Below are 27,757 nucleotides of genomic sequence, written 5' to 3'. Positions count from 1 at the left end.
AAGGTACTTTCATTATATTTATAGCAAATTTGCTGCTGAGAAACGCCCTTTATGTGTCAGCAAGCAGGCAGACTGGCTAGAAAGCTCTGCTGGTGTACTTGGGGGGTATAGCTCAGTGGTAGAGCATTTGACTGCAGATCAAGAGGTCCTCGGTTCAAATCCGAGTGCCCCCTTGTGCAAGTTTGGGTTGAAGATTTAAAAATGTCTTTTGGTTTTAACCTGCTAATGATATCATGAAAATGCTAAATGACATGATACTTCTCTAGGCATGGTCGCACTTGCCATCCTTTGGCGATTTTTTAGAATTAACCGTTAGGAGCCCATGGCAAATATTTTGGAAATCATGATTCTATCATGTCAATAAAGGAGAATTTTTTCATCTATGAAGTTCATTTGAAGATTAGAAAAGTGAAAAAGAGATTTGTCAATATAAGTCTCTTCGGGACATTTCAAGTGCTTGTAATAATGCAGTAAAGTTGAAGACACATGAAATGGAGTCTGTCATGAAAGCCAGCAGATCAGCTTAGTCCGGCAGATAGAAGGGTTAGGGTGTCTCCCTAGCCCAGGGTGTCTCCGTTGCAAAGATATCTCCGCTTTTGACAATATGCAAGTGAGCACTTCGGATCGACCAGGGCATTCCGGTTGCTCCAAAGAGGTACATCTCCCACCGTAACGTGCTGCCCTTCGTCCCTCCCTCTTTCCCTCTGTATACCCAATTTCGACTGGCCCTGAGATCTGTTGTACTCGCGCCTTTTCAAATACTCGCTGGGAGACATTTCTTGAATTTTTCTCTTTCATCACATACCAAAATTTATAGCACTTCCATTTCCCCATCCATGTAAATAGACGAGGGCTTTTTCTTTGGGTCAAGTAGTATCGTTAAATGGCAGTATTTTGGGGTACACATTTCTCGCGATCTCAGTGTCCTAAGGTTGGGGGTATAGCTCAGTGGGAGAGCATTTGACTGCAGATCAAGAGGTCCTTGGTTCAAATCCGAGTGCCCCCTTGTTCGAGCTTCACTTGAAGCTTTTAAAAACCGTTGTGTCGATGGTTTAACGACTACGAATAGATGATGCTATTATGTAAAAATGAATTAACTCGACTGCAACAGTGGGAACACATTTGTCATGTGTAAAATTCTAGAGAAGTTAAAGGGAGTCTGACAGCAGAAAGTTTGTTATTAACCTAATCCCAGTATAGTGTAGTAATTCTTGTGCACTTTCCAAATATGCCTCTGCTATGCAGCTGTGCAGGCCAAGGTTCAAGTCATTGTATCATTTCATTCACATGCAATTTGTTGTGGATTGGGGGTATAGCTCAGCGGTAGAGCTTTTGACTGCAGATCAAGAGGTCCTCGGTTCAAATCCGAGTGCCCCCTTGTGCTAGTTTCTCTTGTCGGTTTGATAAACCTTTGTGTGGGTAGTTTAAGGATTGCGAATAGACAAAGGTGTTATGTAAAAATGAATTAGCACGACTGCAGCAGTGAGAACAGGTATCCTGTTTATAAAGTGCTAGAGAGGTTAAATTGAGCCTATTAGCAGAAGATTTATCATAAACCTACTTACAGTATAGTGTAGTGGTGCTCGTGCACTTTCCACTTATGTCTCTGCTATGCAGCTTCGCAGACCAGTTTTCAAGGACATGTATGATTTTCTGCAGATAAAAATGAGACGAAAGTGCTTTGCCTGGAAATCTAATGCTGAGACCAAAGCCCAGTCAAGCCAAGAGCCGCCCCCAATGCACTTTTTCCCTCGCTTTCATATGAATAAAACTGCCACTTACTTGAAAATGGGGCTCCAAAGCTGAAGAACAGAGGCATATTTGGAAACTGAAGAAGCCCCACAGCAAGGTACTTTCATTATATTTATAGCAAATTTGCTGCTGAGAAACGCCCTTTATGTGTCAGCAAGCAGGCAGACTGGCTATAAAGCTCTGCTGGTGTACTTGGGGGGTATAGCTCAGTGGTAGAGCATTTGACTGCAGATCAAGAGGTCCTCGGTTCAAATCCGAGTGCCCCCTTGTGCAAGTTTGGGTTGAAGATTTAAAAATGTCTTTTGGTTTTAACCTGCTAATGATATCATGAAAATGCTAAATGACATGATACTTCTCTAGGCATGGTCGCACTTGCCATCCTTTGGCGATTTTTTAGAATTAACCGTTAGGAGCCCATGGCAAATATTTTGGAAATCATGATTCTATCATGTCAATAAAGGAGAATTTTTTCATCTATGAAGTTCATTTGAAGATTAGAAAAGTGAAAAAGAGATTTGTCAATATAAGTCTCTTCGGGACATTTCAAGTGCTTGTAATAATGCAGTAAAGTTGAAGACACATGAAATGGAGTCTGTCATGAAAGCCAGCAGATCAGCTTAGTCCGGCAGATAGAAGGGTTAGGGTGTCTCCCTAGCCCAGGGTGTCTCCGTTGCAAAGATATCTCCGCTTTTGACAATATGCAAGTGAGCACTTCGGATCGACCAGGGCATTCCGGTTGCTCCAAAGAGGTACATCTCCCACCGTAACGTGCTGCCCTTCGTCCATCCCTCTTTCCCTCTGTATACCCAATTTCGACTGGCCCTGAGATCTGTTGTACTCGCGCCTTTTCAAATTCTCGCTGGGAGACATTTCTTGAATTTTTCTCTTTCATCACATACCAAAATTTATAGCACTTCCGTTTCCCCATCCATGTAAATAGACGAGGGCTTTTTCTTTGGGTCAAGTACTATAGTTTAATGGTAGTATTTTGGGCTACACATTTCTCGCGATCTCAGTGTCCTAAGGTTGGGGGTATAGCTCAGTGGGAGAGCATTTGACTGCAGATCAAGAGGTCCTTGGTTCAAATCCGAGTGCCCCCTTGTTCGAGCTTCACTTGAAGCTTTTAAAAACCGTTGTGTCGATGGTTTAACGACTACGAATAGATGATGCTATTATGTAAAAATGAATTAACTCGACTGCAACAGTGGGAACACATTTGTCATATGTAAAATTCTAGAGAAGTTAAAGGGAGTCTGACAGCAGAAAGTTTGTTATTAACCTAATCCCAGTATAATGTAGTAATTCTTGTGCACTTTCCAAATATGCCTCTGCTATGCAGCTGTGCAGGCCAAGGTTCAAGTCATTGTATCATTTCATTCACATGCAATTTGTTGTGGATTGGGGGTATAGCTCAGCGGTAGAGCATTTGACTGCAGATCAAGAGGTCCTCGGTTCAAATCCGAGTGCCCCCTTGTGCTAGTTCCTCTTGACGGTTTGATAAACCTTTGTGTGGGTAGTTTAAGGATTGCGAATAGACAAAGGTGTTATGTAAAAATAAATTAGCACGACTGCAGCAGTGAGAACAGGTATCCTGTTTATAAAGTGCTAGAGAGGTTAAATTGAGCCTATTAGCAGAAGATTTATCATAAACCTACTTACAGTATAGTGTAGTGGTGCTCGTGCACTTTCCACTTATGTCTCTGCTATGCAGCTTCGCAGACCAGTTTTCAAGGACATGTATGATTTTCTGCAGATAAAAATGAGACGAAAGTGCTTTGCCTGGAAATCTAATGCTGAGACCAAAGCCCAGTCAAGCCAAGAGCCGCCCCCAATGCACTTTTCCCCTCGCTTTCATATGAATAAAACTGCCACTTACTTGAAAATGGGGCTCCAAAGCTGAAGAACAGAGGCATATTTGGAAACTGAAGAAGCCCCACAGCAAGGTACTTTCATTATATTTATAGCAAATTTGCTGCTGAGAAACGCCCTTTATGTGTCAGCAAGCAGGCAGACTGGCTAGAAAGCTCTGCTGGTGTCCTTGGGGGGTATAGCTCAGTGGTAGAGCATTTGACTGCAGATCAAGAGGTCCTCGGTTCAAATCCGAGTGCCCCCTTGTGCAAGTTTGGGTTGAAGATTTAAAAATGTCTTTTGGTTTTAACCTGCTAATGATATCATGAAAATGCTAAATGACATGATACTTCTCTAGGCATGGTCGCACTTGCCATCCTTTGGCGATTTTTTAGAATTAACCGTTAGGAGCCCATGGCAAATATTTTGGAAATCATGATTCTGTCATGTCAATAAAGGAGAATTTTTTCATCTATGAAGTTCATTTGAAGATTAGAAAAGTGAAAAAGAGATTTGTCAATATAAGTCTCTTCGGGACATTTCAAGTGCTTGTAATAATGCAGTAAAGTTGAAGACACATGAAATGGAGTCTGTCATGAAAGCCAGCAGATCAGCTTAGTCCGGCAGATAGAAGGGTTAGGGTGTCTCCCTAGCCCAGGGTGTCACCGTTGCAAAGATATCTCCGCTTTTGACAATATGCAAGTGAGCACTTCGGATCGACCAGGGCATTCCGGTTGCTCCAAAGAGGTACATCTCCCACCGTAATGTGCTGCCCTTCGTCCCTCCCTCTTTCCCTCTGTATACCCAATTTCGACTGGCCCTGAGATCTGTTGTACTCGCGCCTTTTCAAATACTCGCTGGGAGACATTTCTTGAATTTTTCTCTTTCATCACATACCAAAATTTATAGCACTTCCATTTCCCCATCCATGTAAATAGACGAGGGCTTTTTCTTTGGGTCAAGTACTATCGTTTAATGGTAGTATTTTGGGGTACACATTTCTCGCGATCTCAGTGTCCTAAGGTTGAGGGTATAGCTCAGTGGGAGAGCATTTGACTGCAGATCAAGAGGTCCTTGGTTCAAATCCGAGTGCCCCCTTGTTCGAGCTTCACTTGAAGCTTTTAAAAACCGTTGTGTCGATGGTTTAACGACTACGAATAGATGATGCTATTATGTAAAAATGAATTAACTCGACTGCAACAGTGGGAACACATTTGTCATGTGTAAAATTCTAGAGAAGTTAAAGGGAGTCTGACAGCAGAAAGTTTGTTATTAACCTAATCCCAGTATAGTGTAGTAATTCTTGTGCACTTTCCAAATATGCCTCTGCTATGCAGCTGTGCAGGCCAAGGTTCAAGTCATTGTATCATTTCATTCACATGCAATTTGTTGTGGATTGGGGGTATAGCTCAGCGGTAGAGCTTTTGACTGCAGATCAAGAGGTCCTCGGTTCAAATCCGAGTGCCCCCTTGTGCTAATTTCTCTTGACGGTTTGATAAACCTTTGTGTGGGTAGTTTAAGGATTGCGAATAGACAAAGGTGTTATGTAAAAATGAATTAGCACGACTGCAGCAGTGAGAACAGGTATCCTGTTTATAAAGTGCTAGAGAGGTTAAATTGAGCCTATTAGCAGAAGATTTATCATAAACCTACTTACAGTATAGTGTAGTGGTGCTCGTGCACTTTCCACTTATGTCTCTGCTATGCAGCTTCGCAGACCAGTTTTCAAGGACATGTATGATTTTCTGCAGATAAAAATGAGACGAAAGTGCTTTGCCTGGAAATCTAATGCTGAGACCAAAGCCCAGTCAAGCCAAGAGCCGCCCCCAATGCACTTTTCCCCTCGCTTTCATATGAATAAAACTGCCACTTACTTGAAAATGGGGCTCCAAAGCTGAAGAACAGAGGCATATTTGGAAACTGAAGAAGCCCCACAGCAAGGTACTTTCATTATATTTATAGCAAATTTGCTGCTGAGAAACGCCCTTTATGTGTCAGCAAGCAGGCAGACTGGCTAGAAAGCTCTGCTGGTGTACTTGGGGGGTATAGCTCAGTGGTAGAGCATTTGACTGCAGATCAAGAGGTCCTCGGTTCAAATCCGAGTGCCCCCTTGTGCAAGTTTGGGTTGAAGATTTAAAAATGTCTTTTGGTTTTAACCTGCTAATGATATCATGAAAATGCTAAATGACATGATACTTCTCTAGGCATGGTCGCACTTGCCATCCTTTGGCGATTTTTTAGAATTAACCGTTAGGAGCCCATGGCAAATATTTTGGAAATCATGATTCTATCATGTCAATAAAGGAGAATTTTTTCATCTATGAAGTTCATTTGAAGATTAGAAAAGTGAAAAAGAGATTTGTCAATATAAGTCTCTTCGGGACATTTCAAGTGCTTGTAATAATGCAGTAAAGTTGAAGACACATGAAATGGAGTCTGTCATGAAAGCCAGCAGATCAGCTTAGTCCGGCAGATAGAAGGGTTAGGGTGTCTCCCTAGCCCAGGGTGTCTCCGTTGCAAAGATATCTCCGCTTTTGACAATATGCAAGTGAGCTCTTCGGATCGACCAGGGCATTCCGGTTAGTCCAAAGAGGTACATCTCCCACCGTAACGTGCTGCCCTTCGTCCCTCCCTCTTTCCCTCTGTATACCCAATTTCGACTGGCCCTGAGATCTGTTGTACTCGCGCCTTTTCAAATTCTCGCTGGGAGACATTTCTTGAATTTTTCTCTTCCATCACATACCAAAATTTATAGCACTTCCATTTCCCCATCCATGTAAATAGACGAGGGCTTTTTCTTTGGGTCAAGTACTATCGTTTAATGGTAGTATTTTGGGCTACACATTTCTCGCGATCTCAGTGTCCTAAGGTTGGGGGTATAGCTCAGTGGGAGAGCATTTGACTGCAGATCAAGAGGTCCTTGGTTCAAATCCGAGTGCCCCCTTGTTCGAGCTTCACTTGAAGCTTTTAAAAACCGTTGTGTCGATGGTTTAACGACTACGAATAGATGATGCTATTATGTAAAAATGAATTAACTCGACTGCAACAGTGGGAAAACATTTGTCATATGTAAAATTCTAGAGAAGTTAAAGGGAGTCTGACAGCAGAAAGTTTGTTATTAACCTAATCCCAGTATAGTGTAGTAATTCTTGTGCACTTTCCAAATATGCCTCTGCTATGCAGCTGTTCAGGCCAAGGTTCAAGTCATTGTATCATTTTATTCACATGCAATTTGTTGTGGATTGGGGGTATAGCTCAGCGGTAGAGCATTTGACTGCAGATCAAGAGGTCCTCGGTTCAAATCCGAGTGCCCACTTGTGCTAGTTTCTCTTGACGGTTTGATAAACCTTTGTGTGGGTAGTTTAAGGATTGCGAATAGACAAAGGTGTTATGTAAAAATGAATTAGCACGACTGCAGCAGTGAGAACAGGTATCCTGTTTATAAAGTGCTAGAGAGGTTAAATTGAGCCTATTAGCAGAAGAATTATCATAAACCTACTTACAGTATAGTGTAGTGGTGCTCGTGCACTTTCCACTTATGTCTCTGCTATGCAGCTTCGCAGACCAGTTTTCAAGGACATGTATGATTTTCTGCAGATAAAAATGAGACGAAAGTGCTTTGCCTGGGAATATAATGCTGAGACCAAAGCCCAGTCAAGCCAAGAGCCGCCCCCAATGCACTTTTCCCCTCGCTTTCATATGAATAAAACTGCCACTTACTTGAAAATGGGGCTCCAAAGCTGAAGAACAGAGGCATATTTGGAAACTGAAGAAGCCCCACAGCAAGGTACTTTCATTATATTTATAGCAAATTTGCTGCTGAGAAACGCCCTTTATGTGTCAGCAAGCAGGCAGACTGGCTAGAAAGCTCTGCTGGTGTACTTGGGGGGTATAGCTCAGTGGTAGAGCATTTGACTGCAGATCAAGAGGTCCTCGGTTCAAATCCGAGTGCCCCCTTGTGCAAGTTTGGGTTGAAGATTTAAAAATGTCTTTTGGTTTTAACCTGCTAATGATATCATGAAAATGCTAAATGACATGATACTTCTCTAGGCATGGTCGCACTTGCCATCCTTTGGCGATTTTTTAGAATTAACCGTTAGGAGCCCATGGCAAATATTTTGGAAATCATGATTCTATCATGTCAATAAAGGAGAATTTTTTCATCTATGAAGTTCATTTGAAGATTAGAAAAGTGAAAAAGAGATTTGTCAATATAAGTCTCTTCGGGACATTTCAAGTGCTTGTAATAATGCAGTAAAGTTGAAGACACATGAAATGGAGTCTGTCATGAAAGCCAGCAGATCAGCTTAGTCCGGCAGATAGAAGGGTTAGGGTGTCTCCCTAGCCCAGGGTGTCTCCGTTGCCCAGATATCTCCGCTTTTGACAATATGCAAGTGAGCTCTTCGGATCGACCAGGGCATTCCGGTTAGTCCAAAGAGGTACATCTCCCACCGTAACGTGCTGCCCTTCGTCCCTCCCTCTTTCCCTCTGTATACCCAATTTCGACTGGCCCTGAGTTCTGTTGTACTCGCGCCTTTTCAAATTCTCGCTGGGAGACATATCTTGAATTTTTCTTTTTCATCACATACCAAAATTTATAGCACTTCCATTTCCCCATCCATGTAAATAGACGAGGGCTTTTTCTTTGGGTCAAGTAGTATCGTTAAATGGCAGTATTTTGGGGTACACATTTCTCGCGATCTCAGTGTCCTAAGGTTGGGGGTATAGCTCAGTGGGAGAGCATTTGACTGCAGATCAAGAGGTCCTTGGTTCAAATCCGAGTGCCCCCTTGTTCGAGCTTCACTTGAAGCTTTTAAAAACCGTTGTGTCGATGGTTTAACGACTACGAATAGATGATGCTATTATGTAAAAATGAATTAACTCGACTGCAACAGTGGGAACACATTTGTCATGTGTAAAATTCTAGAGAAGTTAAAGGGAGTCTGACAGCAGAAAGTTTGTTATTAACCTAATCCCAGTATAGTGTAGTAATTCTTGTGCACTTTCCAAATATGCCTCTGCTATGCAGCTGTGCAGGCCAAGGTTCAAGTCATTGTATCATTTCATTCACATGCAATTTGTTGTGGATTGGGGGTATAGCTCAGCGGTAGAGCTTTTGACTGCAGATCAAGAGGTCCTCGGTTCAAATCCGAGTGCCCCCTTGTGCTAGTTTCTCTTGTCGGTTTGATAAACCTTTGTGTGGGTAGTTTAAGGATTGCGAATAGACAAAGGTGTTATGTAAAAATGAATTAGCACGACTGCAGCAGTGAGAACAGGTATCCTGTTTATAAAGTGCTAGAGAGGTTAAATTGAGCCTATTAGCAGAAGATTTATCATAAACCTACTTACAGTATAGTGTAGTGGTGCTCGTGCACTTTCCACTTATGTCTCTGCTATGCAGCTTCGCAGACCAGTTTTCAAGGACATGTATGATTTTCTGCAGATAAAAATGAGACGAAAGTGCTTTGCCTGGAAATCTAATGCTGAGACCAAAGCCCAGTCAAGCCAAGAGCCGCCCCCAATGCACTTTTTCCCTCGCTTTCATATGAATAAAACTGCCACTTACTTGAAAATGGGGCTCCAAAGCTGAAGAACAGAGGCATATTTGGAAACTGAAGAAGCCCCACAGCAAGGTACTTTCATTATATTTATAGCAAATTTGCTGCTGAGAAACGCCCTTTATGTGTCAGCAAGCAGGCAGACTGGCTATAAAGCTCTGCTGGTGTACTTGGGGGGTATAGCTCAGTGGTAGAGCATTTGACTGCAGATCAAGAGGTCCTCGGTTCAAATCCGAGTGCCCCCTTGTGCAAGTTTGGGTTGAAGATTTAAAAATGTCTTTTGGTTTTAACCTGCTAATGATATCATGAAAATGCTAAATGACATGATACTTCTCTAGGCATGGTCGCACTTGCCATCCTTTGGCGATTTTTTAGAATTAACCGTTAGGAGCCCATGGCAAATATTTTGGAAATCATGATTCTATCATGTCAATAAAGGAGAATTTTTTCATCTATGAAGTTCATTTGAAGATTAGAAAAGTGAAAAAGAGATTTGTCAATATAAGTCTCTTCGGGACATTTCAAGTGCTTGTAATAATGCAGTAAAGTTGAAGACACATGAAATGGAGTCTGTCATGAAAGCCAGCAGATCAGCTTAGTCCGGCAGATAGAAGGGTTAGGGTGTCTCCCTAGCCCAGGGTGTCTCCGTTGCAAAGATATCTCCGCTTTTGACAATATGCAAGTGAGCACTTCGGATCGACCAGGGCATTCCGGTTGCTCCAAAGAGGTACATCTCCCACCGTAACGTGCTGCCCTTCGTCCATCCCTCTTTCCCTCTGTATACCCAATTTCGACTGGCCCTGAGATCTGTTGTACTCGCGCCTTTTCAAATTCTCGCTGGGAGACATTTCTTGAATTTTTCTCTTTCATCACATACCAAAATTTATAGCACTTCCGTTTCCCCATCCATGTAAATAGACGAGGGCTTTTTCTTTGTGTCAAGTACTATAGTTTAATGGTAGTATTTTGGGCTACACATTTCTCGCGATCTCAGTGTCCTAAGGTTGGGGGTATAGCTCAGTGGGAGAGCATTTGACTGCAGATCAAGAGGTCCTTGGTTCAAATCCGAGTGCCCCCTTGTTCGAGCTTCACTTGAAGCTTTTAAAAACCGTTGTGTCGATGGTTTAACGACTACGAATAGATGATGCTATTATGTAAAAATGAATTAACTCGACTGCAACAGTGGGAACACATTTGTCATATGTAAAATTCTAGAGAAGTTAAAGGGAGTCTGACAGCAGAAAGTTTGTTATTAACCTAATCCCAGTATAATGTAGTAATTCTTGTGCACTTTCCAAATATGCCTCTGCTATGCAGCTGTGCAGGCCAAGGTTCAAGTCATTGTATCATTTCATTCACATGCAATTTGTTGTGGATTGGGGGTATAGCTCAGCGGTAGAGCATTTGACTGCAGATCAAGAGGTCCTCGGTTCAAATCCGAGTGCCCCCTTGTGCTAGTTCCTCTTGACGGTTTGATAAACCTTTGTGTGGGTAGTTTAAGGATTGCGAATAGACAAAGGTGTTATGTAAAAATAAATTAGCACGACTGCAGCAGTGAGAACAGGTATCCTGTTTATAAAGTGCTAGAGAGGTTAAATTGAGCCTATTAGCAGAAGATTTATCATAAACCTACTTACAGTATAGTGTAGTGGTGCTCGTGCACTTTCCACTTATGTCTCTGCTATGCAGCTTCGCAGACCAGTTTTCAAGGACATGTATGATTTTCTGCAGATAAAAATGAGACGAAAGTGCTTTGCCTGGAAATCTAATGCTGAGACCAAAGCCCAGTCAAGCCAAGAGCCGCCCCCAATGCACTTTTCCCCTCGCTTTCATATGAATAAAACTGCCACTTACTTGAAAATGGGGCTCCAAAGCTGAAGAACAGAGGCATATTTGGAAACTGAAGAAGCCCCACAGCAAGGTACTTTCATTATATTTATAGCAAATTTGCTGCTGAGAAACGCCCTTTATGTGTCAGCAAGCAGGCAGACTGGCTAGAAAGCTCTGCTGGTGTCCTTGGGGGGTATAGCTCAGTGGTAGAGCATTTGACTGCAGATCAAGAGGTCCTCGGTTCAAATCCGAGTGCCCCCTTGTGCAAGTTTGGGTTGAAGATTTAAAAATGTCTTTTGGTTTTAACCTGCTAATGATATCATGAAAATGCTAAATGACATGATACTTCTCTAGGCATGGTCGCACTTGCCATCCTTTGGCGATTTTTTAGAATTAACCGTTAGGAGCCCATGGCAAATATTTTGGAAATCATGATTCTGTCATGTCAATAAAGGAGAATTTTTTCATCTATGAAGTTCATTTGAAGATTAGAAAAGTGAAAAAGAGATTTGTCAATATAAGTCTCTTCGGGACATTTCAAGTGCTTGTAATAATGCAGTAAAGTTGAAGACACATGAAATGGAGTCTGTCATGAAAGCCAGCAGATCAGCTTAGTCCGGCAGATAGAAGGGTTAGGGTGTCTCCCTAGCCCAGGGTGTCACCGTTGCAAAGATATCTCCGCTTTTGACAATATGCAAGTGAGCACTTCGGATCGACCAGGGCATTCCGGTTGCTCCAAAGAGGTACATCTCCCACCGTAACGTGCTGCCCTTCGTCCCTCCCTCTTTCCCTCTGTATACCCAATTTCGACTGGCCCTGAGATCTGTTGTACTCGCGCCTTTTCAAATACTCGCTGGGAGACATTTCTTGAATTTTTCTCTTTCATCACATACCAAAATTTATAGCACTTCCATTTCCCCATCCATGTAAATAGACGAGGGCTTTTTCTTTGGGTCAAGTACTATCGTTTAATGGTAGTATTTTGGGGTACACATTTCTCGCGATCTCAGTGTCCTAAGGTTGAGGGTATAGCTCAGTGGGAGAGCATTTGACTGCAGATCAAGAGGTCCTTGGTTCAAATCCGAGTGCCCCCTTGTTCGAGCTTCACTTGAAGCTTTTAAAAACCGTTGTGTCGATGGTTTAACGACTACGAATAGATGATGCTATTATGTAAAAATGAATTAACTCGACTGCAACAGTGGGAACACATTTGTCATGTGTAAAATTCTAGAGAAGTTAAAGGGAGTCTGACAGCAGAAAGTTTGTTATTAACCTAATCCCAGTATAGTGTAGTAATTCTTGTGCACTTTCCAAATATGCCTCTGCTATGCAGCTGTGCAGGCCAAGGTTCAAGTCATTGTATCATTTCATTCACATGCAATTTGTTGTGGATTGGGGGTATAGCTCAGCGGTAGAGCTTTTGACTGCAGATCAAGAGGTCCTCGGTTCAAATCCGAGTGCCCCCTTGTGCTAATTTCTCTTGACGGTTTGATAAACCTTTGTGTGGGTAGTTTAAGGATTGCGAATAGACAAAGGTGTTATGTAAAAATGAATTAGCACGACTGCAGCAGTGAGAACAGGTATCCTGTTTATAAAGTGCTAGAGAGGTTAAATTGAGCCTATTAGCAGAAGATTTATCATAAACCTACTTACAGTATAGTGTAGTGGTGCTCGTGCACTTTCCACTTATGTCTCTGCTATGCAGCTTCGCAGACCAGTTTTCAAGGACATGTATGATTTTCTGCAGATAAAAATGAGACGAAAGTGCTTTGCCTGGAAATCTAATGCTGAGACCAAAGCCCAGTCAAGCCAAGAGCCGCCCCCAATGCACTTTTCCCCTCGCTTTCATATGAATAAAACTGCCACTTACTTGAAAATGGGGCTCCAAAGCTGAAGAACAGAGGCATATTTGGAAACTGAAGAAGCCCCACAGCAAGGTACTTTCATTATATTTATAGCAAATTTGCTGCTGAGAAACGCCCTTTATGTGTCAGCAAGCAGGCAGACTGGCTAGAAAGCTCTGCTGGTGTACTTGGGGGGTATAGCTCAGTGGTAGAGCATTTGACTGCAGATCAAGAGGTCCTCGGTTCAAATCCGAGTGCCCCCTTGTGCAAGTTTGGGTTGAAGATTTAAAAATGTCTTTTGGTTTTAACCTGCTAATGATATCATGAAAATGCTAAATGACATGATACTTCTCTAGGCATGGTCGCACTTGCCATCCTTTGGCGATTTTTTAGAATTAACCGTTAGGAGCCCATGGCAAATATTTTGGAAATCATGATTCTATCATGTCAATAAAGGAGAATTTTTTCATCTATGAAGTTCATTTGAAGATTAGAAAAGTGAAAAAGAGATTTGTCAATATAAGTCTCTTCGGGACATTTCAAGTGCTTGTAATAATGCAGTAAAGTTGAAGACACATGAAATGGAGTCTGTCATGAAAGCCAGCAGATCAGCTTAGTCCGGCAGATAGAAGGGTTAGGGTGTCTCCCTAGCCCAGGGTGTCTCCGTTGCAAAGATATCTCCGCTTTTGACAATATGCAAGTGAGCTCTTCGGATCGACCAGGGCATTCCGGTTAGTCCAAAGAGGTACATCTCCCACCGTAACGTGCTGCCCTTCGTCCCTCCCTCTTTCCCTCTGTATACCCAATTTCGACTGGCCCTGAGATCTGTTGTACTCGCGCCTTTTCAAATTCTCGCTGGGAGACATTTCTTGAATTTTTCTCTTCCATCACATACCAAAATTTATAGCACTTCCATTTCCCCATCCATGTAAATAGACGAGGGCTTTTTCTTTGGGTCAAGTACTATCGTTTAATGGTAGTATTTTGGGGTACACATTTCTCGCGATCTCAGTGTCCTAAGGTTGGGGGTATAGCTCAGTGGGAGAGCATTTGACTGCAGATCAAGAGGTCCTTGGTTCAAATCCGAGTGCCCCCTTGTTCGAGCTTCACTTGAAGCTTTTAAAAACCGTTGTGTCGATGGTTTAACGACTACGAATAGATGATGCTATTATGTAAAAATGAATTAACTCGACTGCAACAGTGGGAACACATTTGTCATATGTAAAATTCTAGAGAAGTTAAAGGGAGTCTGACAGCAGAAAGTTTGTTATTAACCTAATCCCAGTATAGTGTAGTAATTCTTGTGCACTTTCCAAATATGCCTCTGCTATGCAGCTGTGCAGGCCAAGGTTCAAGTCATTGTATCATTTCATTCACATGCAATTTGTTGTGGGTTGGGGGTATAGCTCAGCGGTAGAGCATTTGACTGCAGATCAAGAGGTCCTCGGTTCAAATCCGAGTGCCCCCTTGTGCTAGTTTCTCTTGACGGTTTGATAAACCTTTGTGTGGGTAGTTTAAGGATTGCGAATAGACAAAGGTGTTATGTAAAAATGAATTAGCATGACTGCAGCAGTGAGAACAGGTATCCTGTTTATAAAGTGCTAGAGAGGTTAAATTGAGCCTATTAGCAGAAGATTTATCATAAACCTACTTACAGTATAGTGTAGTGGTGCTCGTGCACTTTCCACTTATGTCTCTGCTATGCAGCTTCGCAGACCAGTTTTCAAGGACATGTATGATTTTCTGCAGATAAAAATGAGACGAAAGTGCTTTGCCTGGGAATCTAATGCTGAGACCAAAGCCCAGTCAAGCCAAGAGCCGCCCCCAATGCACTTTTCCCCTCGCTTTCATATGAATAAAACTGCCACTTACTTGAAAATGGGGCTCCAAAGCTGAAGAACAGAGGCATATTTGGAAACTGAAGAAGCCCCACAGCAAGGTACTTTCATTATATTTATAGCAAATTTGCTGCTGAGAAACGCCCTTTATGTGTCAGCAAGCAGGCAGACTGGCTAGAAAGCTCTGCTGGTGTACTTGCGGGGTGTAGCTCAGTGGTAGAGCATTTGACTGCAGATCAAGAGGTCCTCGGCTCAAATCCGAGTGCCCCCTTGTTCAAGTTTGGGTTGAAGATTTAAAAACGTCTTTTGGTTTTAACCTGCTAATGATATCATGAAAATGCTAAATGACATGATACTTCTCTAGGCATGGTCGCACTTGCCATCCTTTGGCGATTTTTTAGAATTAACCGTTAGGAGCCCATGGAAAATATTTTGGAAATCATGATTCTATCATGTCAATAAAGGAGAATTTTTTCATCTATGAAGTTCATTTGAAGATTAGAAAAGTGAAAAAGAGATTTGTCAATATAAGTCTCTTCGGGACATTTCAAGTGCTTGTAATAATGCAGTAAAGTTGAAGACACATGAAATGGAGTCTGTCATGAAAGCCAGCAGATCAGCTTAGTCCGGCAGATAGAAGGGTTAGGGTGTCTCCCTAGCCCAGGGTGTCTCCGTTGCCCAGATATCTCCGCTTTTGACAATATGCAAGTGAGCTCTTCGGATCGACCAGGGCATTCCGGTTGCTCCAAAGAGGTACATCTCCCACCGTAACGTGCTGCCCTTCGTCCCTCCCTCTTTCCCTCTGTATACCCAATTTCGACTGGCCCTGAGTTCTGTTGTACTCGCCCCTTTTCAAATTCTCGCTGGGAGACATTTCTTGAATTTTTCTCTTTCATCACATACCAAAATTTATAGCACTTCCATTTCCCCATCCATGTAAATAGACGAGGGCTTTTTCTTTGGGTCAAGTACTATCGTCTAATGGTAGTATTTTGGGGTACACATTTCTCGCGATCTCAGTGTCCTAAGGTTGGGGGTATAGCTCAGTGGGAGAGCATTTGACTGCAGATCAAGAGGTCCTTGGTTCAAATCCGAGTGCCCCCTTGTTTGAGCTTCACTTGAAGCTTTTAAAAACCGTTGTGTCGATGGTTTAACGACTACGAATAGATGATGCTATTATGTAAAAATGAATTAACTCGACTGCAACAGTGGGAACACATTTGTCATATGTAAAATTCTAGAGAAGTTAAAGGGAGTCTGACAGCAGAAAGTTTGTTATTAACCTAATCCCAGTATAGTGTAGTAATTCTTGTGCACTTTCCAAATATGCCTCTGCTATGCAGCTGTGCAGGCCAAGGTTCAAGTCATTGTATCATTTCATTCACATGCAATTTGTTGTGGATTGGGGGTATAGCTCAGCGGTAGTGCATTTGACTGCAGATCAAGAGGTCCTCGGTTCAAATCCGAGTGCCCCCTTGTGCTAGTTTCTCTTGACGGTTTGATAAACCTTTGTGTGGGTAGTTTAAGGATTGCGAATAGACAAAGGTGTTATGTAAAAATGAATTAGCACGACTGCAGCAGTGAGAACAGGTATCCTGTTTATAAAGTGCTAGAGAGGTTAAATTGAGCCTATTAGCAGAAGATTTATCATAAACCTACATACAGTATAGTGTAGTGGTGCTCGTGCACTTTCCACTTATGTCTCTGCTATGCAGCTTCGCAGACCAGTTTTCAAGGACATGTATGATTTTCTGCAGATAAAAATGAGACGAAAGTGCTTTGCCTGGGAATCTAATGCTGAGACCAAAGCCCAGTCAAGCCAAGAGCCGCCCCCAATGCACTTTTCCCCTCGCTTTCATATGAATAAAACTGCCACTTACTTGAAAATGGGGCTCCAAAGCTAAAGAACAGAGGCATATTGGGAAACTGAAGAAGCCCCACAGCAAGGTACTTTCATTATATTTATAGCAAATTTGCTGCTGAGAAACGCCCTTTATGTGTCAGCAAGCAGGCAGACTGGCTAGAAAGCTCTGCTGGTGTACTTGGGGGGTATAGCTCAGTGGTAGAGCATTTGACTGCAGATCAAGAGGTCCTCGGTTCAAATCCGAGTGCCCCCTTGTGCAAGTTTGGGTTGAAGATTTAAAAATGTCTTTTGGTTTTAACCTGCTAATGATATCATGAAAATGCTAAATGACATTATACTTCTCTAGGCATGGTCGCACTTGCCATCCTTTGGCGATTTTTTAGAATTAACCGTTAGGAGCCCATGGCAAATATTTTGGAAATCATGATTCTATCATGTCAATAAAGGAAAATTTTTTCATCTATGAAGTTCATTTGAAGATTAGAAAAGTGAAAAAGAGATTTGTCAATATAAGTCTCTTCGGGACATTTCAAGTGCTTGTAATAATGCAGTAAAGTTGAAGACACATGAAATGGAGTCTGTCATGAAAGCCAGCAGATCAGCTTAGTCCGGCAGATAGAAGGGTTAGGGTGTCTCCCTAGCCCAGGGTGTCTCCGTTGCCCAGATATCTCCGCTTTTGACAATATGCAAGTGAGCTCTTTGGATCGACCAGGGCATTCCGGTTGCTCCAAAGAGGTACATCTCCCACCGTAACGTGCTGCCCTTCGTCCCTCCCTCTTTCCCTCTGTATACCCAATTTCGACTAGCCCTGAGTTCTGTTGTACTCGCGCCTTTTCAAATTCTCGCTGGGAGACATTTCTTGAATTTTTCTCTTTCATCACATACCAAAATTTATAGCACTTCCATTTCCCCATCCATGTAAATAGACGAGGGCTTTTTCTTTGGGTCAAGTACTATCGTTTAATGGTAGTATTTTGGGCTACACATTTCTCGCGATCTCAGTGTCCTAAGGTTGGGGGTATAGCTCAGTGGGAGAGCATTTGACTGCAGATCAAGAGGTCCTTGGTTCAAATCCGAGTGCCCCCTTGTTCGAGCTTCACTTGAAGCTTTTAAAAACCGTTGTGTCGATGGTTTAACGACTACGAATAGATGATGCTATTATGTAAAAATGAATTAACTCGACTGCAACAGTGGGAACACATTTGTCATATGTAAAATTCTAGAGAAGTTAAAGGGAGTCTGACAGCAGAAAGTTTGTTATTAACCTAATCCCAGTATAGTGTAGTAATTCTCGTGCACTTTCCAAATATGCCTCTGCTATGCAGCTGTGCAGGCCAAGGTTCAAGTCATTGTATCATTTCATTCACATGCAATTTGCTGTGGATTGGGGGTATAGCTCAGCGGTAGAGCATTTGACTGCAGATCAAGAGGTCCTCGGTTCAAATCCGAGTGCCCCCTTGTGCTAGTTTCTCTTATCGGTTTGATAAACCTTTGTGTGGGTAGTTTAAGGATTGCGAATAGACAAAGGTGTTATGTAAAAATGAATTAGCACGACTGCAGCAGTGAGAACAGGTATCCTGTTTATAAAGTGCTAGAGAGGTTAAATTGAGCCTATTAGCAGAAGATTTATCATAAACCTACTTACAGTATAGTGTAGTGGTGCTCGTGCACTTTCCACTTATGTCTCTGCTATGCAGCTTCGCAGACCAGTTTTCAAGGACATGTATGATTTTCTGCAGATAAAAATGAGACGAAAGTGCTTTGCCTGGGAATCTAATGCTGAGACCAAAGCCCAGTCAAGCCAAGAGCCGCCCCCAATGCACTTTTCCCCTCGCTTTCATATGAATAAAACTGCCACTTACTTGAAAATGGGGCTCCAAAGCTGAAGAACAGAGGCATATTTGGAAACTGAAGAAGCCCCACAGCAAGGTACTTTCATTATATTTATAGCAAATTTGCTGCTGAGAAACGCCCTTTATGTGTCAGCAAGCAGGCAGACTGGCTATAAAGCTCTGCTGGTGTACTTGGGGGGTATAGCTCAGTGGTAGAGCATTTGACTGCAGATCAAGAGGTCCTCGGTTCAAATCCGAGTGCCCCCTTGTGCAAGTTTGGGTTGAAGATTTAAAAATGTCTTTTGGTTTTAACCTGCTAATGATATCATGAAAATGCTAAATGACATGATACTTCTCTAGGCATGGTCGCACTTGCCATCCTTTGGCGATTTTTTAGAATTAACCGTTAGGAGCCCATGGCAAATATTTTGGAAATCATGATTCTATCATGTCAATAAAGGAGAATTTTTTCATCTATGAAGTTCATTTGAAGATTAGAAAAGTGAAAAAGAGATTTGTCAATATAAGTCTCTTCGGGACATTTCAAGTGCTTGTAATAATGCAGTAAAGTTGAAGACACATGAAATGGAGTCTGTCATGAAAGCCAGCAGATCAGCTTAGTCCGGCAGATAGAAGGGTTAGGGTGTCTCCCTAGCCCAGGGTGTCTCCGTTGCCCAGATATCTCCGCTTTTGACAATATGCAAGTGAGCTCTTCGGATCGACCAGGGCATTCCGGTTGCTCCAAAGAGGTACATCTCCCACCGTAACGTGCTGCCCTTCGTCCCTCCCTCTTTCCCTCTGTATACCCAATTTCGACTGGCCCTGAGATCTGTTGTAGTCGCGCCTTTTCAAATTCTCGCTGGGAGACATATCTTGAATTTTTCTCTTTCATCACATACCAAAATTTATAGCACTTCCATTTCCCCATCCATGTAAATAGACGAGGGCTTTTTCTTTGGGTCAAGTACTATCGTTTAATGGTAGTATTTTGGGCTACACATTTCTCGCGATCTCAGTGTCCTAAGGTTGGGGGTATAGCTCAGTGGGAGAGCATTTGACTGCAGATCAAGAGGTCCTTGGTTCAAATCCGAGTGCCCCCTTGTTCGAGCTTCACTTGAAGCTTTTAAAAACCGTTGTGTCGATGGTTTAACGACTACGAATAGATGATGCTATTATGTAAAAATGAATTAACTCGACTGCAACAGTGGGAACACATTTGTCATATGTAAAATTCTAGAGAAGTTAAAGGGAGTCTGACAGCAGAAAGTTTGTTATTAACCTAATCCCAGTATAGTGTAGTAATTCTTGTGCACTTTCCAAATATGCCTCTGCTATGCAGCTGTGCAGGCCAAGGTTCAAGTCATTGTATCATTTCATTCACATGCAATTTGTTGTGGTTTGGGGGTATAGCTCAGCGGTAGAGCATTTGACTGCAGATCAAGAGGTCCTCGGTTCAAATCCGAGTGCCCCCTTGTGCTAATTTCTCTTGACGGTTTGATAAACCTTTGTGTGGGTAGTTTAAGGATTGCGAATAGACAAAGGTGTTATGTAAAAATGAATTAGCACGACTGCAGCAGTGAGAACAGGTATCCTGTTTATAAAGTGCTAGAGAGGTTAAATTGAGCCTATTAGCAGAAGATTTATCATAAACCTACTTACAGTATAGTGTAGTGGTGCTCGTGCACTTTCCACTTATGTCTCTGCTATGCAGCTTCGCAGACCAGTTTTCAAGGACATGTATGATTTTCTGCAGATAAAAATGAGACGAAAGTGCTTTGCCTGGAAATCTAATGCTGAGACCAAAGCCCAGTCAAGCCAAGAGCCGCCCCCAATGCACTTTTCCCCTCGCTTTCATATGAATAAAACTGCCACTTACTTGAAAATGGGGCTCCAAAGCTGAAGAACAGAGGCATATTTGGAAACTGAAGAAGCCCCACAGCAAGGTACTTTCATTATATTTATAGCAAATTTGCTGCTGAGAAACGCCCTTTATGTGTCAGCAAGCAGGCAGACTGGCTAGAAAGCTCTGCTGGTGTAATTGGGGGGTATAGCTCAGTGGTAGAGCATTTGACTGCAGATCAAGAGGTCCCCCTTGTGCAAGTTTGGGTTGAAGATTTAAAAATGTCTTTTGGTTTTAACCTGCTAATGATATCATGAAAATGCTAAATGACATGATACTTCTCTAGGCATGGTCGCACTTGCCATCCTTTGGCGATTTTTTAGAATTAACCGTTAGGAGCCCATGGCAAATATTTTGGAAATCATGATTCTATCATGTCAATAAAGGAGAATTTTTTCATCTATGAAGTTCATTTGAAGATTAGAAAAGTGAAAAAGAGATTTGTCAATATAAGTCTCTTCGGGACATTTCAAGTGCTTGTAATAATGCAGTAAAGTTGAAGACACATGAAATGGAGTCTGTCATGAAAGCCAGCAGATCAGCTTAGTCCGGCAGATAGAAGGGTTAGGGTGTCTCCCTAGCCCAGGGTGTCTCCGTTGCAAAGATATCTCCGCTTTTGACAATATGCAAGTGAGCTCTTCGGATCGACCAGGGCATTCCGGTTGCTCCAAAGAGGTACATCTCCCACCGTAACGTGCTGCCCTTCGTCCCTCCCTCTTTCCCTCTGTATACCCAATTTCGACTGGCCCTGAGATCTGTTGTACTCGCGCCTTTTCAAATACTCGCTGGGAGACATTTCTTGAATTTTTCTCTTTCATCACATACCAAAATTTATAGCACTTCCATTTCCCCATCCATGTAAATAGACGAGGGCTTTTTCTTTGGGTCAAGTACTATCGTTTAATGGTAGTATTTTGGGCTACACATTTCTCGCGATCTCAGTGTCCTAAGGTTGGGGGTATAGCTCAGTGGGAGAGCATTTGACTGCAGATCAAGAGGTCCTGGGTTCAAATTCGAGTGCCCCCTTGTTCGAGCTTCACTTGAAGCTTTTAAAAACCGTTGTGTCGATGGTTTAACGACTACGAATAGATGATGCTATTATGTAAAAATGAATTAACTCGACTGCAACAGTGGGAACACATTTGTCATGTGTAAAATTCTAGAGAAGTTAAAGGGAGTCTGACAGCAGAAAGTTTGTTATTAACCTAATCCCAGTATAGTGTAGTAATTCTTGTGCACTTTCCAAATATGCCTCTGCTATGCAGCTGTGCAGGCCAAGGTTCAAGTCATTGTATCATTTCATTCACACGCAATTTGTTGTGGATTGGGGGTATAACTCAGCGGTAGAGCATTTGACTGCAGATCAAGAGGTCCTCGGTTCAAATCCGAGTGCCTCCTTGTGCTAGTTTCTCTTGACGGTTTGATAAACCTTTGTGTGGGTAGTTTAAGGATTGCGAATAGACAAAGGTGTTATGTAAAAATGAAATAGCACGACTGCAGCAGTGAGAACAGGTATCCTGTTTATAAAGTTCTAGAGAGGTTAAATTGAGCCTATTAGCAGAAGATTTATCATAAACCTACTTACAGTATAGTGTAGTGGTGCTCGTGCACTTTCCACTTATGTCTCTGCTATGCAGCTTCGCAGACCAGTTTTCAAGGACATGTATAATTTTCTGCAGATAAAAATGAGACGAAAGTGCTTTGCCTGGGAATCTAATGCTGAGACCAAAGCCCAGTCAAGCCAAGAGCCGCCCCCAATGCACTTTTCCCCTCGCTTTCATATGAATAAAACTGCCACTTACTTGAAAATGGGGCTCCAAAGCTGAAGAACAGAGGCATATTTGGAAACTGAAGAAGCCCCACAGCAAGGTACTTTCATTATATTTATAGCAAATTTGCTGCTGAGAAACGCCCTTTATGTGTCAGCAAGCAGGCAGACTGGCTAGAAAGCTTTGCTGGTGTACTTGGGGGGTATAGCTCAGTGGTAGAGCATTTGACTGCAGATCAAGAGGTCCTCGGTTCAAATCCGAGTGCCCCCTTGTGCAAGTTTGGGTTGAAGATTTAAAAATGTCTTTTGGTTTTAACCTGCTAATGATATCATGAAAATGCTAAATGACATGATACTTCTCTAGGCATGGTCGCACTTGCCATCCTTTGGCGATTTTTTAGAATTAACCGTTAGGAGCCCATGGCAAATATTTTGGAAATCATGATTCTATCATGTCAATAAAGGAGAATTTTTTCATCTATGAAGTTCATTTGAAGATTAGAAAAGTGAAAAAGAGATTTGTCAATATGTCTCTTCGGGACATTTCAAGTGCTTGTAATAATGCAGTAAAGTTGAAGACACATGAAATGGAGTCTGTCATGAAAGCCAGCAGATCAGCTTAGTCCGGCAGATAGAAGGGTTAGGGTGTCTCCCTAGCCCAGGGTGTCTCCGTTGCCCAGATATCTCCGCTTTTGACAATATGCAAGTGAGCTCTTCGGATCAACCAGGGCATTCCGGTTGCTCCAAAGAGGTACATCTCCCACCGTAACGTGCTGCCCTTCGTCCCTCCCTCTTTCCCTCTGTATACCCAATTTCGACTGGCCCTGAGTTCTGTTGTACTCGCGCCTTTTCAAATTCTCGCTGGGAGACATATCTTGAATTTTTCTTTTTCATCACATACCAAAATTTATAGCACTTCCATTTCCCCATCCATGTAAATAGACGAGGGCTTTTTCTTTGGGTCAAGTACTATCGTTTAATGGTAGTATTTTGGGCTACACATTTCTCGCGATCTCTGTGTCCTAAGGTTGGGGGTATAGCTCAGTGGGAGAGCATTTGACTGCAGATCAAGAGGTCCTTGGTTCAAATCCGAGTGCCCCCTTGTTCGAGCTTCACTTGAAGCTTTTAAAAACCGTTGTGTCGATGGTTTAACGACTACGAATAGATGATGCTATTATGTAAAAATGAATTAACTCGACTGCAACAGTGGGAACACATTTGTCATATGTAAAATTCTAGAGAAGTTAAAGGGAGTCTGACAGCAGAAAGTTTGTTATTAACCTAATCCCAGTATAGTGTAGTAATTCTTGTGCACTTTCCAAATATGCCTCTGCTATGCAGCTGTGCAGGCCAAGGTTCAAGTCATTGTATCATTTCATTCACATGCAATTTGTTGTGGATTGGGGGTATAGCTCAGCGGTAGAGCATTTGACTGCAGATCAAGAGGTCCTCGGTTCAAATCCGAGTGCCCCCTTGTGCTAGTTTCTCTTGACGGTTTGATAAACCTTTGTGTGGGTAGTTTAAGGATTGCGAATAGACAAAGGTGTTATGTAAAAATGAATTAGCACGACTGCAGCAGTGAGAACAGGTATCCTGTTTATAAAGTGCTAGAGAGGTTAAATTGAGCCTATTAGCAGAAGATTTATCATAAACCTACTTACAGTATAGTGTAGTGGTGCTCGTGCACTTTCCACTTATGTCTCTGCTATGCAGCTTCGCAGACCAGTTTTCAAGGACATGTATGATTTTCTGCAGATAAAAATGAGACGAAAGTGCTTTGCCTAGGAATCTAATGCTGAGACCAAAGCCCAGTCAAGCCAAGAGCCGCCCCCAATGCACTTTTCCCCTCGCTTTCATATGAATAAAACTGCCACTTACTTGAAAATGGGGCTCCAAAGCTGAAGAACAGAGGCATATTTGGAAACTGAAGAAGCCCCACAGCAAGGTACTTTCATTATATTTATAGCAAATTTGCTGCTGAGAAACGCCCTTTATGTGTCAGCAAGCAGGCAGACTGGCTAGAAAGCTCTGCTGGTGTACTTGGGGGGTATAGCTCAGTGGTAGAGCATTTGACTGCAGATCAAGCGGTCCTCGGCTCAAATCCGAGTGCCCCCTTGTGCAAGTTTGGGTTGAAGATTTAAAAATGTCTTTTGGTTTTAACCTGCTAATGATATCATGAAAATGCTAAATGACATGATACTTCTCTAGGCATGGTCGCACTTGCCATCCTTTGGCGATTTTTTAGAATTAACCGTTAGGAGCCCATGGCAAATATTTTGGAAATCATGATTCTATCATGTCAATAAAGGAGAATTTTTTCATCTATGAAGTTCATTTGAAGATTAGAAAAGTGAAAAAGAGATTTGTCAATATAAGTCTCTTCGGGACATTTCAAGTGCTTGTAATAATGCAGTAAAGTTGAAGACACATGAAATGGAGTCTGTCATGAAAGCCAGCAGATCAGCTTAGTCCGGCAGATAGAAGGGTTAGGGTGTCTCCCTAGCCCAGGGTGTCTCCGTTGCCCAGATATCTCCGCTTTTGACAATATGCAAGTGAGCTCTTCGGATCGACCAGGGCATTCCGGTTGCTCCAAAGAGGTACATCTCCCACCGTAACGTGCTGCCCTTCGTCCCTCCCTCTTTCCCTCTGTATACCCAATTTCGACTGGCCCTGAGTTCTGTTGTACTCGCGCCTTTTCAAATTCTCGCTGGGAGACATATCTTGAATTTTTCTCTTTCATCACATACCAAAATTTATAGCACTTCCATTTCCCCATCCATGTAAATAGACGAGGGCTTTTTCTTTGGGTCAAGTACTATCGTTTAATGGTAGTATTTTGGGCTACACATTTCTCGCGATCTCAGTGTCCTAAGGTTGGGGGTATAGCTCAGTGGGAGAGCATTTGACTGCAGGTCAAGAGGTCCTTGGTTCAAATCCGAGTGCCCCCTTGTTCGAGCTTCACTTGAAGCTTTTAAAAACCGTTGTGTCGATGGTTTAACGACTACGAATAGATGATGCTATTATGTAAAAATGAATTAACTCGACTGCAACAGTGGGAACACATTTGTCATATGTAAAATTCTAGAGAAGTTAAAGGGAGTCTGACAGCAGAAAGTTTGTTATTAACCTAATCCCAGTATAGTGTAGTAATTCTTGTGCACTTTCCAAATATGCCTCTGCTATGCAGCTGTGCAGGCCAAGGTTCAAGTCATTGTATCATTTCATTCACATGCAATTTGCTGTGGATTGGGGGTATAGCTCAGCGGTAGAGCATTTGACTGCAGATCAAGAGGTCCTCGGTTCAAATCCGAGTGCCCCCTTGTGCTAGTTTCTCTTGTCGGTTTGATAAACCTTTGTGTGGGTAGTTTAAGGATTGCGAATAGACAAAGGTGTTATGTAAAAATGAATTAGCACGACTGCAGCAGTGAGAACAGGTATCCTGTTTATAAAGTGCTAGAGAGGTTAAATTGAGCCTATTAGCAGAAGATTTATCATAAACCTACTTACAGTATAGTGTAGTGGTGCTCGTGCACTTTCCACTTATGTCTCTGCTATGCAGCTTCGCAGACCAGTTTTCAAGGACATGTATGATTTTCTGCAGATAAAAATGAGACGAAAGTGCTTTGCCTGGGAATCTAATGCTGAGACCAAAGCCCAGTCAAGCCAAGAGCCGCCCCCAATGCACTTTTCCCCTCGCTTTCATATGAATAAAACTGCCACTTACTTGAAAATGGGGCTCCAAAGCTGAAGAACAGAGGCATATTTGGAAACTGAAGAAGCCCCACAGCAAGGTACTTTCATTATATTTATAGCAAATTTGCTGCTGAGAAACGCCCTTTATGTGTCAGCAAGCAGGCAGACTGGCTAGAAAGCTCTGCTGGTGTACTTGGGGGGTATAGCTCAGTGGTAGAGCATTTGACTGCAGATCAAGCGGTCCTCGGCTCAAATCCGAGTGCCCCCTTGTGCAAGTTTGGGTTGAAGATTTAAAAATGTCTTTTGGTTTTAACCTGCTAATGATATCATGAAAATGCTAAATGACATGATACTTCTCTAGGCATGGTCGCACTTGCCATCCTTTGGCGATTTTTTAGAATTAACCGTTAGGAGCCCATGGCAAATATTTTGGAAATCATGATTCTATCATGTCAATAAAGGAGAATTTTTTCATCTATGAAGTTCATTTGAAGGTTAGAAAAGTGAAAAAGAGATTTGTCAATATAAGTCTCTTCGGGACATTTCAAGTGCTTGTAATAATGCAGTAAAGTTGAAGACACATGAAATGGAGTCTGTCATGAAAGCCAGCAGATCAGCTTAGTCCGGCAGATAGAAGGGTTAGGGTGTCTCCCTAGCCCAGGGTGTCTCCGTTGCCCAGATATCTCCACTTTTGACAATATGCAAGTGAGCTCTTCGGATCGACCAGGGCATTCCGGTTGCTCCAAAGAGGTACATCTCCCACCGTAACGTGCTGCCCTTCGTCCCTCCCTCTTTCCCTCTGTATACCCAATTTCGACTGGCCCTGAGTTCTGTTGTACTCGCGCCTTTTCAAATTCTCGCTGGGAGACATATCTTGAATTTTTGTCTTTCATCACATACCAAAATTTATAGCACTTCCATTTCCCCATCCATGTAAATAGACGAGGGCTTTTTCTTTGGGTCAAGTACTATCGTTTAATGGTAGTATTTTGGGCTACACATTTCTCGCGATCTCAGTGTCCTAAGGTTGGGGGTATAGCTCAGTGGGAGAGCTTTTGACTGCAGGTCAAGAGGTCCTTGGTTCAAATCCGAGTGCCCCCTTGTTCGAGCTTCACTTGAAGCTTTTAAAAACCGTTGTGTCGATGGTTTAACGACTACGAATAGATGATGCTATTATGTAAAAATGAATTAACTCGACTGCAACAGTGGGAACACATTTGTCATGTGTAAAATTCTAGAGAAGTTAAAGGGAGTCTGACAGCAGAAAGTTTGTTATTAACCTAATCCCAGTATAGTGTAGTAATTCTTGTGCACTTTCCAAATATGCCTCTGCTATGCAGCTGTGCAGGCCAAGGTTCAAGTCATTGTATCATTTCATTCACATGCAATTTGTTGTGGATTTGGGGTATAGCTCAGCGGTAGAGCATTAGACTGCAGATCAAGAGGTCCTCGGTTCAAATCCGAGTGCCCCCTTGTGCTAGTTTCTCTTGTCGGTTTGATAAACCTTTGTGTGGGTAGTTTAAGGATTGCGAATAGACAAAGGTGTTATGTAAAAATGAATTAGCACGACTGCAGCAGTGAGAACAGGTATCCTGTTTATAAAGTGCTAGAGAGGTTAAATTGAGCCTATTAGCAGAAGATTTATCATAAACCTACTTACAGTATAGTGTAGTGGTGCTCGTGCACTTTCCACTTATGTCTCTGCTATGCAGCTTCGCAGACCAGTTTTCAAGGACATGTATGATTTTCTGCAGATAAAAATGAGACGAAAGTGCTTTGCCTGGGAATCTAATGCTGAGACCAAAGCCCAGTCAAGCCAAGAGCCGCCCCCAATGCACTTTTCCCCTCGCTTTCATATGAATAAAACTGCCACTTACTTGAAAATGGGGCTCCAAAGCTGAAGAACAGAGGCATATTTGGAAACTGAAGAAGCCCCACAGCAAGGTACTTTCATTATATTTATAGCAAATTTGCTGCTGAGAAACGCCCTTTATGTGTCAGCAAGCAGGCAGACTGGCTATAAAGCTCTG

General features: G+C 42.4%; 44 non-coding genes across 44 annotated transcripts; all 44 read left to right on the top strand.

The window, feature by feature from the left end:
• The first annotated feature begins 101 nt into the window (after nt 1–101).
• Nucleotides 102–173, top strand: TRNAC-GCA (transfer RNA cysteine (anticodon GCA)). The gene has a single exon. It is a non-coding gene; the product is annotated as a tRNA-Cys (tRNA).
• Nucleotides 174–934: 761 nt separating this feature from the next.
• Nucleotides 935–1,006, top strand: TRNAC-GCA (transfer RNA cysteine (anticodon GCA)). Its single transcript has one exon. It is a non-coding gene; the product is annotated as a tRNA-Cys (tRNA).
• A 300-nt stretch (nt 1,007–1,306) lies between these two features.
• Nucleotides 1,307–1,378, top strand: TRNAC-GCA (transfer RNA cysteine (anticodon GCA)). Its single transcript has one exon. It is a non-coding gene; the product is annotated as a tRNA-Cys (tRNA).
• A 569-nt stretch (nt 1,379–1,947) lies between these two features.
• On the top strand, nt 1,948–2,019 carry TRNAC-GCA (transfer RNA cysteine (anticodon GCA)). The gene has a single exon. It is a non-coding gene; the product is annotated as a tRNA-Cys (tRNA).
• A 761-nt stretch (nt 2,020–2,780) lies between these two features.
• TRNAC-GCA (transfer RNA cysteine (anticodon GCA)) lies at nt 2,781–2,852 on the top strand. Its single transcript has one exon. It is a non-coding gene; the product is annotated as a tRNA-Cys (tRNA).
• Nucleotides 2,853–3,152: 300 nt separating this feature from the next.
• On the top strand, nt 3,153–3,224 carry TRNAC-GCA (transfer RNA cysteine (anticodon GCA)). The gene has a single exon. It is a non-coding gene; the product is annotated as a tRNA-Cys (tRNA).
• Nucleotides 3,225–3,793: 569 nt separating this feature from the next.
• Nucleotides 3,794–3,865, top strand: TRNAC-GCA (transfer RNA cysteine (anticodon GCA)). Its single transcript has one exon. It is a non-coding gene; the product is annotated as a tRNA-Cys (tRNA).
• Nucleotides 3,866–4,626: 761 nt separating this feature from the next.
• On the top strand, nt 4,627–4,698 carry TRNAC-GCA (transfer RNA cysteine (anticodon GCA)). Its single transcript has one exon. It is a non-coding gene; the product is annotated as a tRNA-Cys (tRNA).
• Nucleotides 4,699–4,998: 300 nt separating this feature from the next.
• On the top strand, nt 4,999–5,070 carry TRNAC-GCA (transfer RNA cysteine (anticodon GCA)). The gene has a single exon. It is a non-coding gene; the product is annotated as a tRNA-Cys (tRNA).
• A 569-nt stretch (nt 5,071–5,639) lies between these two features.
• TRNAC-GCA (transfer RNA cysteine (anticodon GCA)) lies at nt 5,640–5,711 on the top strand. Its single transcript has one exon. It is a non-coding gene; the product is annotated as a tRNA-Cys (tRNA).
• Nucleotides 5,712–6,472: 761 nt separating this feature from the next.
• On the top strand, nt 6,473–6,544 carry TRNAC-GCA (transfer RNA cysteine (anticodon GCA)). Its single transcript has one exon. It is a non-coding gene; the product is annotated as a tRNA-Cys (tRNA).
• Nucleotides 6,545–6,844: 300 nt separating this feature from the next.
• On the top strand, nt 6,845–6,916 carry TRNAC-GCA (transfer RNA cysteine (anticodon GCA)). Its single transcript has one exon. It is a non-coding gene; the product is annotated as a tRNA-Cys (tRNA).
• A 569-nt stretch (nt 6,917–7,485) lies between these two features.
• On the top strand, nt 7,486–7,557 carry TRNAC-GCA (transfer RNA cysteine (anticodon GCA)). Its single transcript has one exon. It is a non-coding gene; the product is annotated as a tRNA-Cys (tRNA).
• Nucleotides 7,558–8,318: 761 nt separating this feature from the next.
• Nucleotides 8,319–8,390, top strand: TRNAC-GCA (transfer RNA cysteine (anticodon GCA)). Its single transcript has one exon. It is a non-coding gene; the product is annotated as a tRNA-Cys (tRNA).
• Nucleotides 8,391–8,690: 300 nt separating this feature from the next.
• Nucleotides 8,691–8,762, top strand: TRNAC-GCA (transfer RNA cysteine (anticodon GCA)). Its single transcript has one exon. It is a non-coding gene; the product is annotated as a tRNA-Cys (tRNA).
• A 569-nt stretch (nt 8,763–9,331) lies between these two features.
• Nucleotides 9,332–9,403, top strand: TRNAC-GCA (transfer RNA cysteine (anticodon GCA)). The gene has a single exon. It is a non-coding gene; the product is annotated as a tRNA-Cys (tRNA).
• Nucleotides 9,404–10,164: 761 nt separating this feature from the next.
• Nucleotides 10,165–10,236, top strand: TRNAC-GCA (transfer RNA cysteine (anticodon GCA)). The gene has a single exon. It is a non-coding gene; the product is annotated as a tRNA-Cys (tRNA).
• Nucleotides 10,237–10,536: 300 nt separating this feature from the next.
• Nucleotides 10,537–10,608, top strand: TRNAC-GCA (transfer RNA cysteine (anticodon GCA)). Its single transcript has one exon. It is a non-coding gene; the product is annotated as a tRNA-Cys (tRNA).
• A 569-nt stretch (nt 10,609–11,177) lies between these two features.
• TRNAC-GCA (transfer RNA cysteine (anticodon GCA)) lies at nt 11,178–11,249 on the top strand. Its single transcript has one exon. It is a non-coding gene; the product is annotated as a tRNA-Cys (tRNA).
• A 761-nt stretch (nt 11,250–12,010) lies between these two features.
• Nucleotides 12,011–12,082, top strand: TRNAC-GCA (transfer RNA cysteine (anticodon GCA)). Its single transcript has one exon. It is a non-coding gene; the product is annotated as a tRNA-Cys (tRNA).
• A 300-nt stretch (nt 12,083–12,382) lies between these two features.
• TRNAC-GCA (transfer RNA cysteine (anticodon GCA)) lies at nt 12,383–12,454 on the top strand. Its single transcript has one exon. It is a non-coding gene; the product is annotated as a tRNA-Cys (tRNA).
• Nucleotides 12,455–13,023: 569 nt separating this feature from the next.
• TRNAC-GCA (transfer RNA cysteine (anticodon GCA)) lies at nt 13,024–13,095 on the top strand. Its single transcript has one exon. It is a non-coding gene; the product is annotated as a tRNA-Cys (tRNA).
• A 761-nt stretch (nt 13,096–13,856) lies between these two features.
• TRNAC-GCA (transfer RNA cysteine (anticodon GCA)) lies at nt 13,857–13,928 on the top strand. Its single transcript has one exon. It is a non-coding gene; the product is annotated as a tRNA-Cys (tRNA).
• Nucleotides 13,929–14,228: 300 nt separating this feature from the next.
• Nucleotides 14,229–14,300, top strand: TRNAC-GCA (transfer RNA cysteine (anticodon GCA)). Its single transcript has one exon. It is a non-coding gene; the product is annotated as a tRNA-Cys (tRNA).
• Nucleotides 14,301–14,869: 569 nt separating this feature from the next.
• Nucleotides 14,870–14,941, top strand: TRNAC-GCA (transfer RNA cysteine (anticodon GCA)). The gene has a single exon. It is a non-coding gene; the product is annotated as a tRNA-Cys (tRNA).
• Nucleotides 14,942–15,702: 761 nt separating this feature from the next.
• On the top strand, nt 15,703–15,774 carry TRNAC-GCA (transfer RNA cysteine (anticodon GCA)). The gene has a single exon. It is a non-coding gene; the product is annotated as a tRNA-Cys (tRNA).
• A 300-nt stretch (nt 15,775–16,074) lies between these two features.
• Nucleotides 16,075–16,146, top strand: TRNAC-GCA (transfer RNA cysteine (anticodon GCA)). The gene has a single exon. It is a non-coding gene; the product is annotated as a tRNA-Cys (tRNA).
• A 569-nt stretch (nt 16,147–16,715) lies between these two features.
• On the top strand, nt 16,716–16,787 carry TRNAC-GCA (transfer RNA cysteine (anticodon GCA)). The gene has a single exon. It is a non-coding gene; the product is annotated as a tRNA-Cys (tRNA).
• Nucleotides 16,788–17,548: 761 nt separating this feature from the next.
• Nucleotides 17,549–17,620, top strand: TRNAC-GCA (transfer RNA cysteine (anticodon GCA)). The gene has a single exon. It is a non-coding gene; the product is annotated as a tRNA-Cys (tRNA).
• Nucleotides 17,621–17,920: 300 nt separating this feature from the next.
• TRNAC-GCA (transfer RNA cysteine (anticodon GCA)) lies at nt 17,921–17,992 on the top strand. Its single transcript has one exon. It is a non-coding gene; the product is annotated as a tRNA-Cys (tRNA).
• A 569-nt stretch (nt 17,993–18,561) lies between these two features.
• On the top strand, nt 18,562–18,633 carry TRNAC-GCA (transfer RNA cysteine (anticodon GCA)). Its single transcript has one exon. It is a non-coding gene; the product is annotated as a tRNA-Cys (tRNA).
• Nucleotides 18,634–19,394: 761 nt separating this feature from the next.
• On the top strand, nt 19,395–19,466 carry TRNAC-GCA (transfer RNA cysteine (anticodon GCA)). Its single transcript has one exon. It is a non-coding gene; the product is annotated as a tRNA-Cys (tRNA).
• A 300-nt stretch (nt 19,467–19,766) lies between these two features.
• TRNAC-GCA (transfer RNA cysteine (anticodon GCA)) lies at nt 19,767–19,838 on the top strand. The gene has a single exon. It is a non-coding gene; the product is annotated as a tRNA-Cys (tRNA).
• Nucleotides 19,839–21,220: 1,382 nt separating this feature from the next.
• Nucleotides 21,221–21,292, top strand: TRNAC-GCA (transfer RNA cysteine (anticodon GCA)). Its single transcript has one exon. It is a non-coding gene; the product is annotated as a tRNA-Cys (tRNA).
• Nucleotides 21,293–21,592: 300 nt separating this feature from the next.
• TRNAC-GCA (transfer RNA cysteine (anticodon GCA)) lies at nt 21,593–21,664 on the top strand. The gene has a single exon. It is a non-coding gene; the product is annotated as a tRNA-Cys (tRNA).
• A 569-nt stretch (nt 21,665–22,233) lies between these two features.
• Nucleotides 22,234–22,305, top strand: TRNAC-GCA (transfer RNA cysteine (anticodon GCA)). Its single transcript has one exon. It is a non-coding gene; the product is annotated as a tRNA-Cys (tRNA).
• Nucleotides 22,306–23,064: 759 nt separating this feature from the next.
• On the top strand, nt 23,065–23,136 carry TRNAC-GCA (transfer RNA cysteine (anticodon GCA)). The gene has a single exon. It is a non-coding gene; the product is annotated as a tRNA-Cys (tRNA).
• A 300-nt stretch (nt 23,137–23,436) lies between these two features.
• Nucleotides 23,437–23,508, top strand: TRNAC-GCA (transfer RNA cysteine (anticodon GCA)). Its single transcript has one exon. It is a non-coding gene; the product is annotated as a tRNA-Cys (tRNA).
• Nucleotides 23,509–24,077: 569 nt separating this feature from the next.
• Nucleotides 24,078–24,149, top strand: TRNAC-GCA (transfer RNA cysteine (anticodon GCA)). Its single transcript has one exon. It is a non-coding gene; the product is annotated as a tRNA-Cys (tRNA).
• A 761-nt stretch (nt 24,150–24,910) lies between these two features.
• Nucleotides 24,911–24,982, top strand: TRNAC-GCA (transfer RNA cysteine (anticodon GCA)). The gene has a single exon. It is a non-coding gene; the product is annotated as a tRNA-Cys (tRNA).
• Nucleotides 24,983–25,282: 300 nt separating this feature from the next.
• On the top strand, nt 25,283–25,354 carry TRNAC-GCA (transfer RNA cysteine (anticodon GCA)). Its single transcript has one exon. It is a non-coding gene; the product is annotated as a tRNA-Cys (tRNA).
• A 569-nt stretch (nt 25,355–25,923) lies between these two features.
• Nucleotides 25,924–25,995, top strand: TRNAC-GCA (transfer RNA cysteine (anticodon GCA)). Its single transcript has one exon. It is a non-coding gene; the product is annotated as a tRNA-Cys (tRNA).
• A 761-nt stretch (nt 25,996–26,756) lies between these two features.
• On the top strand, nt 26,757–26,828 carry TRNAC-GCA (transfer RNA cysteine (anticodon GCA)). The gene has a single exon. It is a non-coding gene; the product is annotated as a tRNA-Cys (tRNA).
• A 300-nt stretch (nt 26,829–27,128) lies between these two features.
• TRNAC-GCA (transfer RNA cysteine (anticodon GCA)) lies at nt 27,129–27,200 on the top strand. The gene has a single exon. It is a non-coding gene; the product is annotated as a tRNA-Cys (tRNA).
• Nucleotides 27,201–27,757: the final 557 nt, after the last annotated feature.

Source organism: Leptodactylus fuscus, chromosome 1, assembly GCF_031893055.1.
Source record: "Leptodactylus fuscus isolate aLepFus1 chromosome 1, aLepFus1.hap2, whole genome shotgun sequence".
Taxonomy (NCBI): Eukaryota; Metazoa; Chordata; class Amphibia; order Anura; family Leptodactylidae; genus Leptodactylus; species Leptodactylus fuscus.
The sequence above is the reverse complement of the archived record's forward strand: the minus strand, read 5'-3'. Positions and strand labels throughout refer to the sequence as shown.